General features: G+C 39.7%; 1 protein-coding gene across 1 annotated transcript in view; it reads right to left on the minus strand.

Moving 5' to 3' along the window:
- Positions 1-17,779, minus strand: part of ctnna2 (catenin (cadherin-associated protein), alpha 2) — a 275,903-nt gene extending 258,124 nt beyond the window's left edge. The window contains exon 1 of the mRNA XM_079160441.1: positions 17,553-17,779. The gene's annotated coding sequence lies outside the window, so the exon portion shown is untranslated. The remainder of the gene's footprint in view (positions 1-17,552) is intronic.
- Between the last annotated feature and the right edge of the window lie 1,974 nt (positions 17,780-19,753).

Raw genomic sequence — 19,753 nt, forward strand, 5'->3', positions numbered from 1 at the left:
ACTATCAGTGTTCATGATGAATGTGTTACCAGCTCAATGCATCGTTGCGTTAAGTTGAGCGGTGTTTCTTATAGTCTGCCCTATAGATGTAATCCAACAGCACAGCTCTCTGTGGGCTCTAAAGTAACCCTAGACTTCCACGACCAATGTACTAAAAGAACATGAATGAACATTTCCCAGGTGATACTGCTAGCTTCACCAATGGTTGCTGTTCAGAGATCTGTTCAGAGGTCTCAGTGCTGGAAAGCAGCCTTCATCGCTGGCCTGTCTGCAGAGACTGCTCCTGCTGAGTTTGCCAAGGCACGCTAGCCAAATTGTAGCTTTGTTGTTCATTCGGTTTCTTGTTTTGTGTGGTGGTGTAAATAATACTATTCCCATTCATTAATCATTTCTGCCTGGACAAGATGTATTTTCTACATTTACTGGTATAGGAATGAATAATGAAAAACAGGGGAATCAATGCCATTTGAAACATTAGTAACAGTCTATGATTAAGTCACAGAACAGAAGTATCATTGAGTAGGATAATGACTCATCAATCATATCACTGCCTCACGTCCACAATACTTGCAAGAACTGTTAAGTTATGTACTGTAATTGACTAAAACACTTCATTAGGGATAACACAAAAAAACAACTAAATATCTTTAAAATGCAAATGATTCATAAGCATCGACTCGGCACATAGTCTGTACATTGAATTCACAAAAGAAGAGGAGCGTGATGATGAAACTACAGTACGGTCGTATGATATTAAACCTCAGGCAGAACTCATTCACCCATCACATGACAAGAACAACTCAAATATGCCTATTAAAAAAAATCTTAAGTTAAGGTCATGATATCGCTGCTCGATGGTGTTCTTGCTTGGAAACACTTTCTAATGGAACAACCGCACAGATGGGCGGCCCAGATGCTCAGTGGTGAGCACTGCAGGCTTGTGTGGAATGTCCACTCCAGTCTGAAGCCATACACTGTGGTTGAGATTTTAAATGGGCTGTATTAATAGTTGTAAATATGTGAGCTAGGTAGCCTTGCAACAAACTGTAGTTCGTTATGTTAACCTTCAAGATGTCAAATAATAATGCAAACAAACTGAACACTGAAAGTGGTTTAGATGCACTTTGAGAGCAAAGTACATGTGTCGTTATTGCTTGTAGCAGTTTAAATAGATAATGTATCAATATATATATATATATATACTTTATTCTGACTTCTCTTGCTATGATTATCTTGAGAAAGGGGGTGCATTGTTTGGCACATCCAACCACTCCCTTTCTAACAACTATCTTGATTATTTCATTGAACCTTATTTTTACGTTACTTACATCGTCTATTTAATTCTGCCATATTTGAAAGCTGGGCCATCTTAGCTGCAGAACGGTACCAAATAGTTTGATATAAATCAATATCAATAAAACCGGATCAATCAAATTAATTAAATTATGAATTAAACAGTTAACCAACATAGATAGACCTCGTTATCATGACACAGACAGACCTATGTAGATAATCATGTGTACCTATATGCTTCATACATGAATGGATAGGATTACACTCTTGGGTGATGGACTAGATAAGGGGGGGGTTCAAACAAAACAGTTAAAAGAGTCACTTTGTGAAAAGAAAAGTGAGTTTTACTCTGACGTAGATTTAAACTATAATTATATACAGGACTTAGTCTAACTAAGACTAGCACTAGCATATACATTAAGGTACATGTTATTTTGCATGACGTTTCTTTAAGTAGTTCTTTAAACAGATGTTTCTCTGTGTCTTTCTCCGCAGGAATTTAGATGCTCGTAAAACACGAGAGGTCATAAAACCTTGTGGGCACAGCCTTAACAAAGCTCTTATACTTCATAAAACCGGTTTTGGGTGTCAAGATTGACCACCAAGCTGCTGTGAGTCTAAACCAGGCACGAGGTACATTGAGTCACTTCGTAAACTAGGGGTCATTAGAGAAATGTATTTGTTAAGATTTTGTCATCATCAGACTACAGTTTTCATCAACTTTCCATCGACGTTCGTTACGTACAAAAAAAGACACAGACTCAGCTGAAACAATAAACTAAACGCAGACAAACAATCCACAATCTAGTGTCATGGAGGCTGAGAGCACCAGGAAAACCATTTGCACATCCTGTCACTGCTGACTGAATGAAATGTTTCATCGTCAGAATTCAGGGGTGGCAACCATGTAGGCGTGGTAACAATGGCCTCTGTAGCTGGTTCACCACATGCTGCCATTTCCTGTGAGGCCGCTCATTTGTCACCTAATGTTGGGTCTTCTTCATACCGTTTGTTTTTTATTGGCCATTAAACAATATTATTACCTTAGGTCCTGCTTGTGTCAGCTCTTCTCTGAAATAATGCTGATGACATGGCAGAGAGAGAGACAGCTGCTAGTGGATGGTAAGTAATTACCTCAGTGGACCAGGTGTTAAACAAGCTGCACATTTTTTGTTTTATTCGCCATGACAAACAGGGATTTAAGGTGAAATTTAAACAATTCATGATTGATTTAATCATAATTGAACTTTGAACCACAGTTAGCAAGATCAGAGGTACAAATAACAAATAGTGTGATGTGTTACTCTCCTAACATAACGGTGGTATCTCTGTTGTTGACTATTCATAGTTCTGGTCTCATGACGCCCATATGATTATAACAGGCTACAGGCAGTCTGACATCACTGGTAAACCGGTTAATATCTGCCATAAACATGTATTCCCACGATGAAGCATTTAAATATCTTCATTAAAATGTAATTTTCGGGTCGTGCAAGTAGTGAGCAGTTGTCACTTTCTGCGCCAGCGCACAGCAATAAGTCAGAATTCCAGAAAACAGAAATAAAATCAACCCTAATAAATGCAGACGTATAGTAAAAGGTTTTCAGATTAAATAGTTGAATGAACGGATGATACACTGACCAACCTTTACAAAAAATGGAAAATTAGGTGTTATTTCTTACTATGAATGCTTTTATTGTGGTAAAGGAAGCTCGCAGTATTCAATCCACTATGAACTTCAAATAACCCAACATTAGATATTAATGCTCGACTAACATAACAAACTGATGATCTTATTCAGATATCGCTATCGAGTCAAATCCAAGTGCACTAATAAGAAGTAGCACAGCCAGATGCAGACAGGTCTCTGACAGTTCATTAAGATTTCTATTCAGACTACAGTGAACACCAGAAACCTTTCAACAACTCATGTAATGAATCTCATCAGGTACAGATTAATTTACTCGGTGACATTTTGATTAATGTAAAATCAAACGATAAAGCAAAAAAAAGAAGCAGGGTCGTATCATCAACCCAACGCCAATGTGCTCTGATGAAGTAGAAAACCAGGGAAGGGGTGTTTCTACATTGCAGCTAGACAAAGGTATGGCTGTGGCTGGGTGGCAGAGTACTCTGTGGGTGTTGAAAGTGACCACAATTGGAGCGGAGACATCAGCCAACGTCTATAAAGTCAACTTGACGAGCAAGCAGGTGTTGAGCGGCTAAGAGCGCGTAAGTATGGTCGAGCTCGAGCATACGTAGTCTCTGAGAGGAAGTCACACGCACACATTACTTCAAAAGGTCACCACACAACTCACATGTTGCCAAAAAAGCTTTTATTAATGCACCGAATAATGAAAACCGCTTCCTTCCACATGCAGGTGAGACGGGAACTCTAAACTCCTATTATGCACATTAATTCATATTGCACATATTATATTCAAATATTATATTCAAACTTGACATTTTGAATAGAAGTGTCACCGCTTTTCTTTTTTTTTAAAGAAATACATGCAATTATGCAATACAAAAAAAACACAGAGCCTACAGTATAGAAGTCTGCGGCTGCAACTACAGAAGCCATATATTTGCCAAGGGAGGAGGTTATTGTAAGACATAGAAGCAAATGAGGGGCTACATTCCCGAAATGTCTAAATGGATGTTTAACATGTCAGCATGACTGTCCTTGCGTGGGTCATTTTGTTCTTGCTTTGTGTAGTAGTGGACATCACGGGCTGTGTGTAGTGGCTGAGCCACGAGACACACAACACACTCAACGGCAATAACGGCTCAATTTCAGCTCAAAACGAAAGTAAATGAATTCATCTTGTTACATACACGTTTCCTGAGATGAGATATGAAACGCATATCGTTCAACATTTCCTAAAACATATTCTAAGAGCTTCTGCCACCGCTGCACTCGTCTATGATTTCTTCCAGTTGGTGTTGAGCATATTGACGGCTGTTTGTCATGTTAGAAAACAACTGATTCATCTCCCGCAGAAAGAAGCAGAAGGGCTTTTTTTTTAAGACCACAAGGAACCTTTTCTGCTGAGATCCAGTGATGCAAAAGCTGGAATTCGGTCAGCTGAAAAAAAAACCCGCATGACATAATATGGCTAAATCTTATGAAGAACTATTCCCCACATTAGCAATTCAGATCGTAACAAAATAACACATTTGCCATTGTATTTCAGTTCTATAGTTCACTGGAAGCATCTTTTGTACAATTTGAATAACAGTCTTTGCTCATGCTGGATCTTGTGGGGATTTTGTGTAAATGAATTGTTGGTTGCTTACATTGTTCTTGTTCTTGCTATTTGTAATGGTCCGTCAAAGATGAATGTGACTGATGTATTGTGTTTTAATGGAAGTAAATGAATCAAGGCCCTCTGTTGTTCTCAGACAGCTTTGGTGTTTCAGAAGTATATTATACTGTAACTGCAGGAGGCTGTAGCAGGATGATAAGTGCACCTCAACAAATCAGGTAAACATAGCGCTGGCAGTTTAGACAGATATTCTGCTGAGTCAGAGCTCTGTTGTGTGTCTGTATGGATTGAGCACCTGACATACAGAGCTACTCCATCCAGCAGTCTATTAACAATACCAAAAGAAAACAGATGTCATGGTACTATTCAATGCTGTTGGCCCGACTAACACGAACAGAAAAGCCCAGCTGTGCTCGCCACATGTGGTGCCTGTGGATTTGCTGTTATAGCTGGACTACTGCACTGGATATTTGTTACATGATTGAGGGCCTGCTTGTTGGAAAAATGTAATTAGTCATTGACTTGAACAGATGGCGCAATTCGTAAATAGGGTTTATTTTCTTTATTTCTGCTTCACATGCACAAACGCGGCCCTGCGAGCATGGGGCTGTGACAGTAATGGGGACTTTCAGGACTTTGGAGGCCGGGATAGAATCGACATCTGATGTCTCTGCCGCTGTTAAAACTCACTTTCAACACCCGAGAGATGCCTCTCTTGTGATACACACCATCGTTCAAAAGATTTTTAAGAATGAAAATGAAAATGTGTGTAAATCAGCTTCACTGTTCTCTGAGAAACCGTGGACATGCTAGGAGATATCTGTGTATGCAGTCTCTACATTAGTGAATCAGAGGAAATGATTTATTATATTTACTATATCTCAAGTAGATCACTTGTATTTGTAAAAGCTCAGTAAGTATAGTGTGGTTTAAATTTGCTCCTTTGGAGTCACTATCTCTTCATCTCATCTGGTCTCGCAGGCGGAATCCAAATCAAGACTCCTCTCTCTGTGAGTTCATGTTAACGTGGATTAACTTCGCTGCTATGACTGTATTAACAAATGAGGTTAATACATGATAAGCATTCAGGGAGCAGATAAATAAGGCCACACTAAGCACTAAATCAGGCAAGGTTTAGTAGTATAGTAGCACGATACTACGGTGTATTTACATGGAGAAACAACACAACATTTATGCAAGAAGGCATAAGAGAAGAAAGATTTTTTTTTTGCAATGGCATCCTCCTAGATTTACAGAAAGATGTTATGAAGGTTTAATATGTGCCTCGGAGTAGAATCGTTCTTTACAAACATTCCAGAAAGTCTCAGCAACACAAGACAATCTTTGAGAGTGAGGCCTTGGTAATATTTTCCTTTCAACACGCAAATGGAAAATCAACAATTTTCAATTATTGCTGGATGTCTCCATAAACACAGATATGAGCCCAATTTTGCAAAATAACATGGCAAGAGATGGACTCCCACTGAAGTCGGTGAACCCTGAAGCTGATGATTTGTCTCACTACAATACAAGTGTAGAAGTGTCTTTGAAATGGTTTATACCGTGGGTTCTCAGAGTGAGAGAACTATTTTTCTTTGAATATGCTGAGCTCTGACATTTTATGCTTATTTGTCACAGATAAAAAAAAATAAAAAAATCTTCGAAAGTTTAAACTCTGCTTGCATTGCATAAAATGGGCATCAAAGCTTCTTTACCATGTGACAGTAACTTTGTGAATACAATCCCTGTCATTTGTCATTATGGAAAGTTAATATGCCGACACTGCATTGACCCAGATTCAGAGCGGAGTTAAGCACATGCACACGCACACTTGCGTGGAGCAGTGGGGGAGTCTCTAAAAGCAGAAGTCAAGGCTGAACCTGTCATATCGCTGCTTTCCAGAGCCGTGTGCTTAGAGCGGCCAAAATAGGCTGATCAAAGTAGAGCACAACCTGTGAAATTCCTGTTCTCTCAGGAGTTCAAAAAGCCCCGGTAGAAACATAATGCACTCACTGCAACGTTTGAATAAACACTCTTCTGAAAACACCTGCCCCTGATCGAATGGAATGTGTCCGTGAAAATCCCAAATCGGGACACGTCAGACACGTTTGAATCACACTGCTGTTCCTGAGAGCCGGTGTCTGTTAAATAGTCTTTTATAGACCCGGTCCTGTCCTCCTTCACTCTATAGATCTCACTTCCTGTTGTAGATCTTTGGCCTGAGTTGAGTCAGACATACAGCGATCGGGCTCTGTTGTTGGAAGCTTCATCAGTACTTATAAGTAAATGTATTTTACTGATATATTTTCGTAAACCTTACTTGGATTGGTGTTTTTTTAATGGACTACACCGCTTCTGCACGTAGCACCTTTGGCAGTTTAACAACTTGTACAAACCATTGTTAAATATTTGTGTTTAAATTAGTGGTTTGTTTTTATTTGGTATTTGTGATTATAATCGTTTCATGTATTTACGCTGTGTATAAGTGAACATAGTTCAGCTCTCTTTTAAATCACTTCTTAAAACATATTTTTACAGACTGGCTTTTATGTGATGTCGTCGCTTTTCTGTTTTATTTCTGTTTTATTTTTATTTGTTGATTTTACTAAATGATTTAACTAATATACATATATATAATATTATTTAGTTATTTGTTTATTTCTATCATATCAACTGTCTCACTGAGCTTTATTATGATTATAGTTGTGAGAGTGATGGGCTACTTCTATAAAATAACATCTGAAGGCCAAACAATGAGCCTCGAGCAGAAGATAAGTGTATAACCGGTGGAGTGTGGTGGTCAGATGTTGCAGTGGAAGCACACTGTGTGGTGAACACTTATTCCCAAGATGAACTGTTAAAAGTATGACTATGCACCATTAGCTCAAATATCATTCACACTTCTCTTGGAGGGCTGTAAAGGCAAATCCCTCTTCTCCTGCAACTACACAGCGACGTGTATCTGTGTCAATACAAAATGGCTAAAGCTGAGGAGACGACTGCTTTCCACTGCAATCACATTGTTTGTGCCAAACTGAAAACAATAAGAGTTCACAACCCTGCAGGAATCTGTGAAATGAATACAACGGAGAGCATTTGCGTTAATTAAAGGTACCTTGCAGAGTGTTTAACTGCAGCAGCACTATGGAGCACTGTTTAAATAAGTGACTCCTTGTTTTGTTTGTATTATGCTTGCACAGGTGGATTCTACTGATCAACCTTGAGTGGGAGGAACATGGCAACAAACGTAGCAATGCATCCAAAAAGGCAACAAAGGAGACTGCTAGCGAGTGAAAATTGATGTAAACAAAGCAGGATTTCAAATATTGAAAACAATATTTTATGAGAAATGACCTCAAGTATACAGTGTGTTTTGGTGAGATTAGATATAAGCTTAAAATAAATGTTGTTTGTTCACAAGAAAACTGCTGCCCACCCATACTGTGAAAACAACACCATCTAATTGAGTTTTACTAATTAATCAATTTCTTATTATCCCGCCTGCCTCGCAGGCAAGCATTTGTTTTTCTCATCATTCAAAGTACTCCTTTTCAAACACCAACTCATCATCTGTTTGTTATACTATTGATACAACTTGAATTTATAAACTGTCCGTTCCAATCTCCTTTTCCGTTTTATTTTTGCACTTTGTCGGGTCGAAGAGGTTTTTAGGAGCCATTCCACACAAATGCTGTGACAAGATGACAATGCGTTTTCCATCGGTCTGAATGGGACAGTGAGTCATGTGACCTCGCTTTGCAGTCAATGCAGCGGACAATGCTCAGCATTGATTTGAAAGCGGGAACACGGGTTTCTTTAATAGCTGGGATTACCATTCGTTACTCTACAATGATTATAGGATTGCTATAATCTTATAGTATTGGGAATGACTTATACTACTCTTAACCATGCACAAAACGATCTACTCTATGACTAAACTTTGAATTATTTCTATATTGGCAAGATTCATTTCAATGGCGAATAAATTGAAAACACCGTTTTTTGACTGTTCAAATTCCTTATAATGTAAAGTTATCTGAAACTAAATAGTGATTTTGGATTGACTTGACTTAAACCCCACTGCTTTGTTGTAGGGGGGGGGGGGGATCACTGCAAAAGTAAAATGTCCAATCAGTTTCTTGTCAGCATGACTGTCCTTGCGTGGGTCATTTTGTTCTTGCTGTGTGTAGTGGCTGAGCCATGAGACACACAACACACTCAACGGCAATAACGGCAATTTCAGCTCAAAACTGAGCCGTCAACATTTCCTAAAACATATTCTAAGAGCTTCTAGCACCGCTGCACACATCTATGATTTCTTCCAGTTGGTGTTGAGCATATCGACGGCTGTTTGTCATGTTAGAAAACAACTGATTTTCACAAAAATGGCCAATGGATGAGATCGAGTCAGATCCACATGTTGTTGGAAGTTGACTTACAGAATTTTCAACTCTTATATAAGATTAAGTAATCTTAAAATCCCAGAGGAGCTCATTGCTGCACAGCAAGCCCAGCCAATCATCACACCATTCAGCACACACACAATTCCCACGAGTCACAAGTGTTCATATTGTGTTGTTCAACAGACCAATAGCAGTAGGGACAAATTCATTTTTAAATCAAGGCTGTATTGACATATTTCCTCAGATCACGTGAATAACGTAATCGCATAGCAAAGTAATTCAGGCTTTTGAAATCTCAGGTAGGCCCCGTGTCTTTGTTTCATGGTGAAGTCCCAACAAAACCAAGTCAATGTATAAAAGTACAGTAGACCACAGAGTGGACTTTACATTTTAAAATCATATCAAAATGAAAACTATTACACATTCGTAGCATATTATTGCATGTCCATCGTCCACATTGTCTTGACCATTACCTTTAAGCTGTATTCAGTGAAACAGAAACTCTATCATACCTACTGCGGGTGGAATTTAATCTTGTTTGAGAAATGGACAGCAAAGGTCGCCTGCTCTTCATACAAGCTACAATAGTGGGTTAATAATGGATAACTGCCAGTGGTTGTAGGAGATGAAGACAGAAAGCAGTATCACAGGAAGCAGACTACAAAAACATAGGAGGATACTTTTCTGAGAATGTGGGGAAGACACTGAAAAATGTATGCGTTCATTGCACCGTCAGGCATTTCTGGGAAAATCTGTAAGCAGCTGGCACATCCTCCGCCTTTAACACCCGAGTCCTTTGGTTTATTTATCAGAAAAGATCTATCTTGAGATAACAGGTTCATTTCAAATTACAGGAAACGTATCATGTATATGACTTTTGAAAAAAAAAGAAAGAATATGCTCCATAGCCTCCCACTCTAGGCTTCTAGGATAAGCCCTGGATGTCAAATCCTAGAACGGCCCCTGGTCAGCGTATAGACTTTCTGTAAGAGCAGTCACCTAACAATAGAAGAGGTAATGCACCAGGACAGAGCACACACACTGTGGGGGAGGAGCTGGGCCAACACCAGGGGCCCACACTGGTCCCAGATGTAGCCTATGGAAGGGGGGTGGGGGGGGAGTGGGAGTGAGTATGGGAGAGACAAGTGAGGCCGCAGCAGGACAGAACAATTGAGAGGAGGACTTAAACGTCCTCTAGCAAGATTCTCTGCACAGATTTGTTTTTGATAAAATTAAAACAATAAGGTGGCAAAACTGAGGTTAGAGACACAGAGAATGACACTGAATGTGTGCACACCAATTATGCACAACTGCATTATGCACTACAGCTGCCTGTTTCTATGGAAATGAGACTCATCTCTTCACTGTTGAGGCGGAAACTAGTCAATTATCAAGAACTATGGCCTTGACCAGCTCCCAGCCACAACTGTTTTTCTTGCAATCTTATTGAATTCCTAACAAGTAAATCATAATTATATTTTGGAATGAGAGTGGAACATATTTCGTTTTACAAACACCAAAGAGAAATACCGCTGCTTAAAGGAAAACTACTTATTGTAAATTGCCAAAACCAACAGGAAGCAGGATCAGTTGCTTATGTGACAGTTTGTGGTCATTTCCACCGATCCCCAACCATCTAATATAAGTTTTGCTTATTATACTGTTGTAACGAGCACTGTCATTGAAGAAACAATATTTAAAGGGACTACTTAATCATCCTAATAATAGGGGCAAATAGCTGTAGATAACAAATACCTATAGTCAACGTTACGTCAATTTCCAATGAGAAAGTCAAGTCAACATGCACTTAAGTGCGTCCATGTCTTAACAGGACTAGCAGATTCAAAGTGATTATTTCAAGGCATCTTACTCCGCATGTATAACATGAATTCTTTGAATGAAACATATTAAGGCCGATGTAATGGTCCACATTAGCTGGAAACATTCTGAGAATTAGGTGCGGAGGTTCTGCCTGTACTTGTGAAGAAAGGCTTTGTTGTCACTTCAAACCCGCAGAACCGATGAGGCTACTGACCAACAAAAGAAAAATACTATTAACAACTCAGTCAGAATCAATCATTTTCCCCCAGGAGAGAGAATTGTTAAAACAGGAGTGAAAAAAACCCTCACTCCAGCTGCAACATCTCAATGAGAAAAGGTGCTGTCTGTGCTCTCATTTGACTCTCTCAGTTCTTAGGAGATATGAACTCCCTTTGCTCTCTCTCACCAGTGTTCACACGGATACGACTAAAACCTTATCACAGGTAAGTTCACCTAAAGGTGTTATCAAAGAACAACTTTAATTGTGGAAAGAGAACTGCTTTGGTTTCTATGCTTTTCTCGCAATAAAGACTGGAAGCCTCTTGTAAATAAGTGAACACATCTACTGCATGTTCCCAGGGAGGCCTCTATGCTCATCGTACTGTATGTCCCCTTACAATAAAAAACAATAACGTCCAAACTTCCTACATACTAACCAAAGAGTACAATACCATAGAGCTTTTGGAAGGTACTGTATTACCCAGTATCTGGTACTTTAACCTGAGTAACAAAAGACCTTTGATGTGGAGTGGACACGCCTGAGGATGCAGAGTTTTAGAAAACATTTTAATTGATTGAATCAAATTAAAAACTACAACCCCGGTGTACATTTTCCATATGAGTTCACGTCAGATAAACAGCCTTAAAAAATGGATAAACTGTACTATAGCATAATTCAAATCAACAGTTTGCTTCATCATTGGTCACAAATGTTTTTTTTTACTCAAGGGCGTAGAATTTGGCGTGGACAGTGCGAACATCCATCCGTCCAGTATCTGCTTTCCGGGGCTGGAGCCGATCCAAGCGGACATCGAGCGAAGGCAGGTAAAACCTGGAGAGGTCAAGCATTCACACCTATGGGCCATTCAGAGTCATCAGTTAACCTAAGCTGCATGTCTTTGGACTGGTGGACTGATGAGAAACACCACACAGGGAGAACATGCAAATGCTATATATATATATATATATATATATATATATATATATATGTACCGGTATATATATATATAGTTTAATTAAAGTATAACCACTGTCGTGTGAAATGGAGATTTCTATCGATTCAGTAAGGAACAGTGCATTTTGTTTTTTAATATGAGAGAATCCCATATCATGTAGACTAGTGTAGCCTGTAGTTATTTTGACTTGCACAGTGTTTGGACTGCAGTGTGGTGTTTTTCCTCTGACCGGTATCTGTGTCGCTGTCTCTGCGCCCCCCTTCCTTATAGATCCCCTTTCTCTCTTTGGGACCGTCTCAAGAGTCCAGGATCCGGTCTGAAGGGAATACTGCCGACAGCAGAGCAACGACATAATGCACAGCAAACTGTACAGCAGGGCGACTTACACACATACAGTATGTATGGAAGCCCATTTAAAAAAAGAGAAATTATGAGATAGAAAGTCGGTTTTATTCTTTCTATGCCAGAGCTGCTTTTCAAGGGTGCGTTTGCTGAGTACAATCCCACGTGAAACAGCAAGCAATGAAAGTATTTCATGTGTTGTAAAGCCACGTTTAAAGTAGTCTTCAATGTACTCACAATCCATTTCTATGTAATGTAGGGTAACCTTTGAAGAGCTGCTTCTACGACTGTTGTGTTAATTAAAGTATCTTGTAATTTCGACTTTCTATCTCATAATTTCTCTTTTCTTTTTTTTTTTTTCTTTTTGTAAATAAAAATAAAAAACGTTTTTTTTTTCTTGTTTTTGTTTTGGGCGGAATGGGCTTCCATACCTATGAGCAATTTTAGTCCACGTGTTTATAAATTATGATTATTGCTGAATGTATCATGGACATGAATAGGTGCCACATGCACATTTAAGTCCCATATATATATTGAAGTACCCAACAGTTGTATTAACATATGTAGGCTATGTAGTCAACAACTGACTGTCATTTTAAAAAAAAAGTTCAATTGAATAATATAGTAATAGTTATTGTCAGTTTTCAAATTAAACTGGATGAATTATCATACATACATGCATACATATAATCTAATTATAAATAAATGATCTATTCTCATTTCAAGTAAAATAAGGGCTGGATTAAAAAATAAAATATATAACAAAAAGCTTTTTTTTTAATTGTGCAAAAAGTAAATCATTTTAGAAAAATTAACTGAACGGAATTGACCTGCAGCTTTAACTTTAGTTCATTTAGGTGTGAAGTGATGTCACCCAAAAAGGCCACGATGTTAAATTCTTATCTTGTAAAAAGAGAACTCTTTATCTGTGGTTATTAAACCTCTTGTTTCAGCTCCATTCCTCTCTGGTAACATCATTGTTGGACAGTGAATTAACGTGTTTTAGGATTCGGATCATATTGAGAGGGTGCGTTTGCTCAAAAGAGTTGTTCTTTGTCACATAGTGTCACTTCACATTGCCGCTTTTATTACTTGCTACGGTCTCTGAACATATGAGACATACAACCTTTAAGAGTCTGTCCATTCTTGGTTAGAGACTCTGGTCTCTCTGGTCTCTTTGACCACATTCCTCTTCTGGGAGAACATCATGTGAAATAACTTCTCTGACTCATGTAACGCTGATTCTCTGACTACTCGGTATCTCGCTCCGTTTCTCCCGTGTGTGTAAATCTCACTCGAGTCGGGAAGTTTATCAGAATATTTCATTGGCTGAGAAGCATCACGTGAGATGATTTACAACGCATGTAATTGGTCGGTGTGTTTCCTGGACCGCTGAACGAGTGCCGTAAAGGCTAGAAAAGCTGCGCCTTTTAAAATAGAAGCGCTCCGTCAAAATAAAATAATTCCCAACTATCGGTTTTAGGTCCAGGGTCCGGATACAACGTCGTCCGGATCCGGACCGAGGTCCGCCTATTAGTGACCCCTGCTCTACATAAATAATGGGTGCATACAAATTATCCAGAATGCAGGAAATGAAGTGTTTTGACACTTAAGATTTCACCTTGGTTTGACTCTTTCTATCCGTTTTATTCATCGCATCAAGTTGACAGCCTTTTTTTAGAGGTACTTGCTTACGCTGAAAGTCTATCGGTCAATGCTGCAAATCAGCCAACAGTACATTGCTACAGGGGATGTCACATTCCATCAACTGACCACCAGTGAACACAATGTAGATATCTGCATGAAAACCACAGAACACACAGCCGATGGCAAATCAGTGCAGCGCAAGGGGGGCGTCTCCTTTGACACTTGAAGACCTGGACACCACATCCTCAAGTCTACCTCATATTCTGCACTATGATGATTGAAAAGAAGATCTGAGCGGCATAAGATATAACATTTTGACTTAACATTTTCCACACAAATATAGCATACTTTTGCACTTTTCATTTAGCTTCATGGGAACCTGACTTGTTGCTTTTTTTGGGGGGGGGGGATGTTTTTCAATCACATTCACCCACAGCATTAAGGAGCGATGGATTGATTTTTCTTCATTATAGTCCTACAGAGAATGAAGCTAGGCTGTAACAATATAAACTTCCACTGTAACAGCTCTTTTGCCAGGCATTGTGGGTGTGGGTGTGGTCTAAGGCCGACTAATCGACATGAAAAGGAACTTAAGAAAATAACCTTGTTGGTTCTCGCTGCACCAAGCTGCTGCTGACGCGATACTTTCAAGCGTCACTGGATCATCTACTTTATTGTCCCGTCTTTCTTTTTTTATAGTCCACTGTGGGATAATGTCATGTAATAAGATATGTTAGTTAAGGTAAACAGCAGATGATGCTAGCCAATCTTAGATAAACCGATGTCATCAACTGTCTCCAACAGCCCACAATATCCTTTACATCCTAAAAGATGAGGAAATACACACTTAGCCTGGTGAGAATGTTTACTGTCAGTTTAATGTAGTTCCACATTGCAGCATCAGACAATACACACCCTGGAGTTAGGGAAGTTCATATCAATGTCGTAGACAAGAGCGTTAAAACTATTGATTGTTCGGTGTTGTTTCTATTGCCTCATCTCTCATCTCTTAAACAGAACCAAACGTTTGTGCGAGAGCTGGACTGAGAGAAGGCAACCCTGTTCCAGTAAGCGGGGCTACCATGACTACCTTAAAGCTCTGCTTCAGTGCAACAACAACAGGGGGGGGGGTGTTTCATGGTGTTCAGCCAACACCGCTTCCTCTCCCAGGAGACGGAGAACACAATGCCCTCCGGACCGCCACTGATTGCATAGTTTCACCCATAAATTATGTCTGTTCCTTATCCCCGGTAACCAGGCTTTAAACCGCACGCGGCATAATGAAACTGAGCCAAGACATTCAGAGGATTACATACAGGTGGCCCCAGCAACAGAACCAGGCTTTATACTGATAATGGTAAATTGAGCCCAAAAAAACAACAACAACCCTGTAATTTGGTGTTATCAAATGAGGAATGAGTTAGAAGAAATAGGCTACATACCGGGTGAAATTAATTGTGTGTCAGAAACACTGAACTACACTGATTTGGCTCAATGGGGGACGGATTCTTTTGGTACCAGCTTTGTAGTTGTACAAATCTTTATTTTTTCCTCCACAGTTCCTCCACAGTTTGTACAGAGAATCAAAGTGATATAAACAGCAATTATAAAAAAAAGTCACCTCTTGATTACTGAAGCATGCTTAGCAATGGTGATCAAATAGTATAACAGGATCATCCTGGATATGGCTGTAGTCTACTGTAGAATATCCTAAAAAAAGAAATAATCCATGCATAAAAGATGGTTGTACAGTGATGCATATGCAGTTATTCTCCAAAGGGCAGAGCAGAGTTTGTCCATGCTTGGTAGACTGGAATAACTGCTATTGCCTAGTCTGCCTCTTGTCATATTCAGTCAAATTTATACTGAGGATTTTATATAGTTCCTTATTAGCACAATTAATGCAACTAACAAATGTTTGTACGAATTATTTTGACAATTAATTGTATCAAAGGATGGAAAATATGAAATACTTTGTGATTAATTAATTGAGGGACAGATTGAACTACTGTAGTGTTGAAATCATTAGATCATTATTAAATCACACAATCGTCAGAAAGTAACATTCATATATTTTAGGCCTCCTAAAACCCTTAAGGTGTCTCCTCGTACTCTGGGAAATTGTGATTGGCAATTTTTTTTCAGCCTAAATTAATAATATAATAACAAAAAGCAATTGACAGATTAATTGAATCTGAAAAAAAAACTTCTCACAAACTCAAAACACACAGCACACTTGACAACGACGACATGTTTTCACTAAACCATATATGAATAATTAGATTATTTCAGCAGCAAGCGGTCCCCTCTTCCAGCTAATAAAGTGTAAACATAAGGAGGTGGGGGGGGGGGGGGGACAGTGAGTCCGAGCATGCCTCCTTGCCAATCACAAGTTCAGATTCTAAATACAGTCACTATGTGACCCCCAGAGGCATCCAAGACCCCCACATCTCCAGTTACAGGAAGAGAATGTGGCACAAACGCTTGGCTCTGACTCCACTGCAGTGTAGGCCCACTGTTGAATGCAGAGTAGCCTGAATGCTGTGTGTATGCAAGCAAGGCCAACACAACACATACAAACTCTATTGATAATTTACACATTTAAATGTGTTTGTTCATCTCATGAATATGAGAATAAACAAAGTAAAATATGGCAACAGTAAGGGGCAGTTGACACTGTAAATCACAAACGCTTAAAATCAGTTTTGTTTCACGCAAAGGTGCCAGCTTGCCAACTAATTGTTGTTTAATTGTGGAAAAGAGCCAGTAGAGACTTGACAATAAAGTACCGTTACACTTGCAGAGTCAGGCAACGCCAGGCTATGGGCTTCGCTACTTAAAACCTTTTGAGTCGAGCGGGAAGGCACGATAAATAATTCAAATCATTTGCAGAGGATTTAGTACGACTTGTAATTGAATGCGGGAGATAGCGAGAGACGAGTTTATTTGAACCGTTCGCTACAATATCAATTAAACAAAGAGACAAAAATGACCAAACAAAGAAATTGAAGTGCTTTGCAAACACGTGAGGGGAATAAATGCTAAACGGTCTTCGCGCGAGTGAAGAAATTGAAGGATTACCAAGCAAATCCCGGCCGATTTAAACAGCACGTTGATGCAGATGTGCGACCGTTATTTTACTAGCACAAAAGTGGCCGGTGTCAGCTAGCTTTAGCCACCCCACTAGCCTTGCAGCCTAGCTTGTCTCTGCCCGACAGGCTCTCGTAAAATCAGTAGGAGATGGCTTTCAGCACTGGGCTCGCTGGATAGCGGTGCTCTCTGTGCGGTTTAGATAACGTTAGTACGCGACACAGATTTTAGCTGACGAGGCTATACGTACCTCAGCACTTTAACGCCATGGAAGCATGCTGTGGTATATTGAGCATTTGAGTATTTCGGTGCAGGGATTTAGTAACACTGCCAACTAGCAAAAATGATGAATGAAAAGCCAGAGACCTCGCCTAAGCTAATGTTAGCTGCACCGCGGGTCAGTCAGTGCAGCAAGCGTAATGCTACCAAGCTGCTAGCAACAGAAAGAGAGAGAAAAAAAAAAAGAAGCATCCAGTTGACAAACCTCAGCATCCAACTAAAACATTACGCACCTTTAACCGTTGGAGATGACACCTCTTGCAGGTCCACGAACTGTGTGCAGCGCCTGGTTTCACTTGAGTATTCCCAAAAAATGGTGTCCTCTTGTTCAGTTAACCCACGGTGAGCAGTGAGAATCGACTCTTATCCTGACGCTTTCCTCAATCGTGTGGTGCTGAATCTGAGGCTGCACGCTGCTGTCGGTGTCTTGGAAATGCCTCGTCTTCCTACGCCTGCCTGCGAAATAATGACCCCTCCCAGCGATCCGACCACAACAACAGAGTAGGCAGGTGCAGATGATGGTGCGCTACTAACGGAAAGCCTTGCAATATAGTGGGCTGTGTGGTAGGCTCCAGGGTTGTCAAATCAGGAGCGCCTCCTTCGTTGACGCATGCGTGGTTCCCAGTGTGAGGATGCGCCCTGCTAGTGAACACATTGTAAGGGAGGATTTCTGGGCTGTGACATATTGTGGGAGGGCGCATGGAGATTCCAGCTGCAGTTATACTTATAACTATATGACATATCTAATAGCCTAACTGTGTTTATGCCATAATGCATTTAGAAATATGCCAATATAATGAATTTCAGATTAATGTGGCCATTATGAGGCCAGAAAGAACGTTTATTTTGAATATCCCCGACATGCTGGGTGCAAATGTGCTGAGCCAGGTTGAGGTGGACCAATTTTGGCTATTGAAAGTGTTGTGTGCATGGTGATATTATTTTGCATTTGTATTATTTTCTATGTGTTAAAATTATTTGAAATAAAAATCTAATAAATAAACATAGTTTTGATAGACAGGTCAATGCAGTAGTTGTATGTTAAGCCATATCGACATATTTGAAAAAAATAGTTTTAATGTGAATCTGAAGTGCTGCCTATAAACTTAGGAAATAACATGGCAAAAACAAAACTAATGAAATATGTTCTTATGTATAGTAATTAGCTATTAGATTTAATTAATTAATTAATTAGATGTAGTCACTATAAGTTACTGTGAAGAACTTTAAACAACAGTCTCAATTTAATACTGATGCCTCTATATGACCTAAATAAGTAAACAAGACCACCAGCAAGAAGATTGGCTTTTTATATATAGTTATACTTAATGCTTGTCATCGGTGCCACCGGATCAGATTCTGCGCAAAATCAAATGAAGTCATGCAGGTTCACCAGAAACAATTTCAGTTCAGACTCCAGCGGGGCCTCCGGCAGAGACCAGCCCGCCTTTGACAGACCCCAATCTGGCTCCGATGCCACCTTCGACCTGCACGCTTCACCAGAAGCAAAGATTTGCCTCACCGCTTCGCCGGTCCCCGCTGGGAGCCAACACCACACTGCTGGAGGCCCAGGTCATATTTCAGTCCCACTGGAGGGATGGCAAGCGTGGGAGAACCAGAACCAAAATCGAGCAGGGCAGACTTCTGCAGTAAAATGAGAGGTTTCCTAAAGGGAATCTGGTGCTCTACTGCTTTCGTCTACACAGGGAACATAAAATGAAAGCTATTGGGTAAATTATTCAATCCAGTTACTGAAATTGCATTAGATTGACTCATTTATCAAATGGGTTTACGGCATGTCAAGTCATACAATATCTACACTTAACAATAAATCAGTAAATCTTTTTTCAAAAGCATTCAATAACTTAATCCCTATTTCATACACAAATGTTGTATAATTTAGATTATTAAAAAATTACTTTTTTGCTTCATTTACCACTGAGCCTCCTACAACACTCAACCTAAACTCGAAAGTTAGCTGCCAGATCTTGCAAGGGTGTGTTCCTAAAACAGAGAAAGGTCTCGAGCAAAGTTTATTTTCCCGGATTTCTCTGTCTGAAAAATGCCATCTTAGTGTCAGAAAATTTGGAAGATAAGTGGCTTGAGAAACATGGGTCCAATATTTACTTTGCTGACTATGGAGCAAAATAATTGGTATTAATCTGTGTTCACATTGAGTTCTCCCACTGGAGTTACTAGACACAGGACCTGCCGCTCGTCCTAAAGGGGCAGGGTGGTAACAAAACCCACGTGACGCAGATACAGGTAACTGACTCTCAGTGGGGTGTCTCTGTTCTGAGCTAGGAAAAGAGTGTGATTGATTTTAACTTGACTTACTAAAGACCCACGTCACTACAGAGTGAGAGAAATATCACGTGATTAGCAACTCACATGATTAACGAGAGGTGAGAATATAGGCTCTTTTGACATGAGC

Source organism: Pholis gunnellus (genome assembly GCF_910591455.1).
Source record: "Pholis gunnellus genome assembly, chromosome: 5".
Classification (NCBI taxonomy): domain Eukaryota; kingdom Metazoa; phylum Chordata; class Actinopteri; order Perciformes; family Pholidae; genus Pholis; species Pholis gunnellus.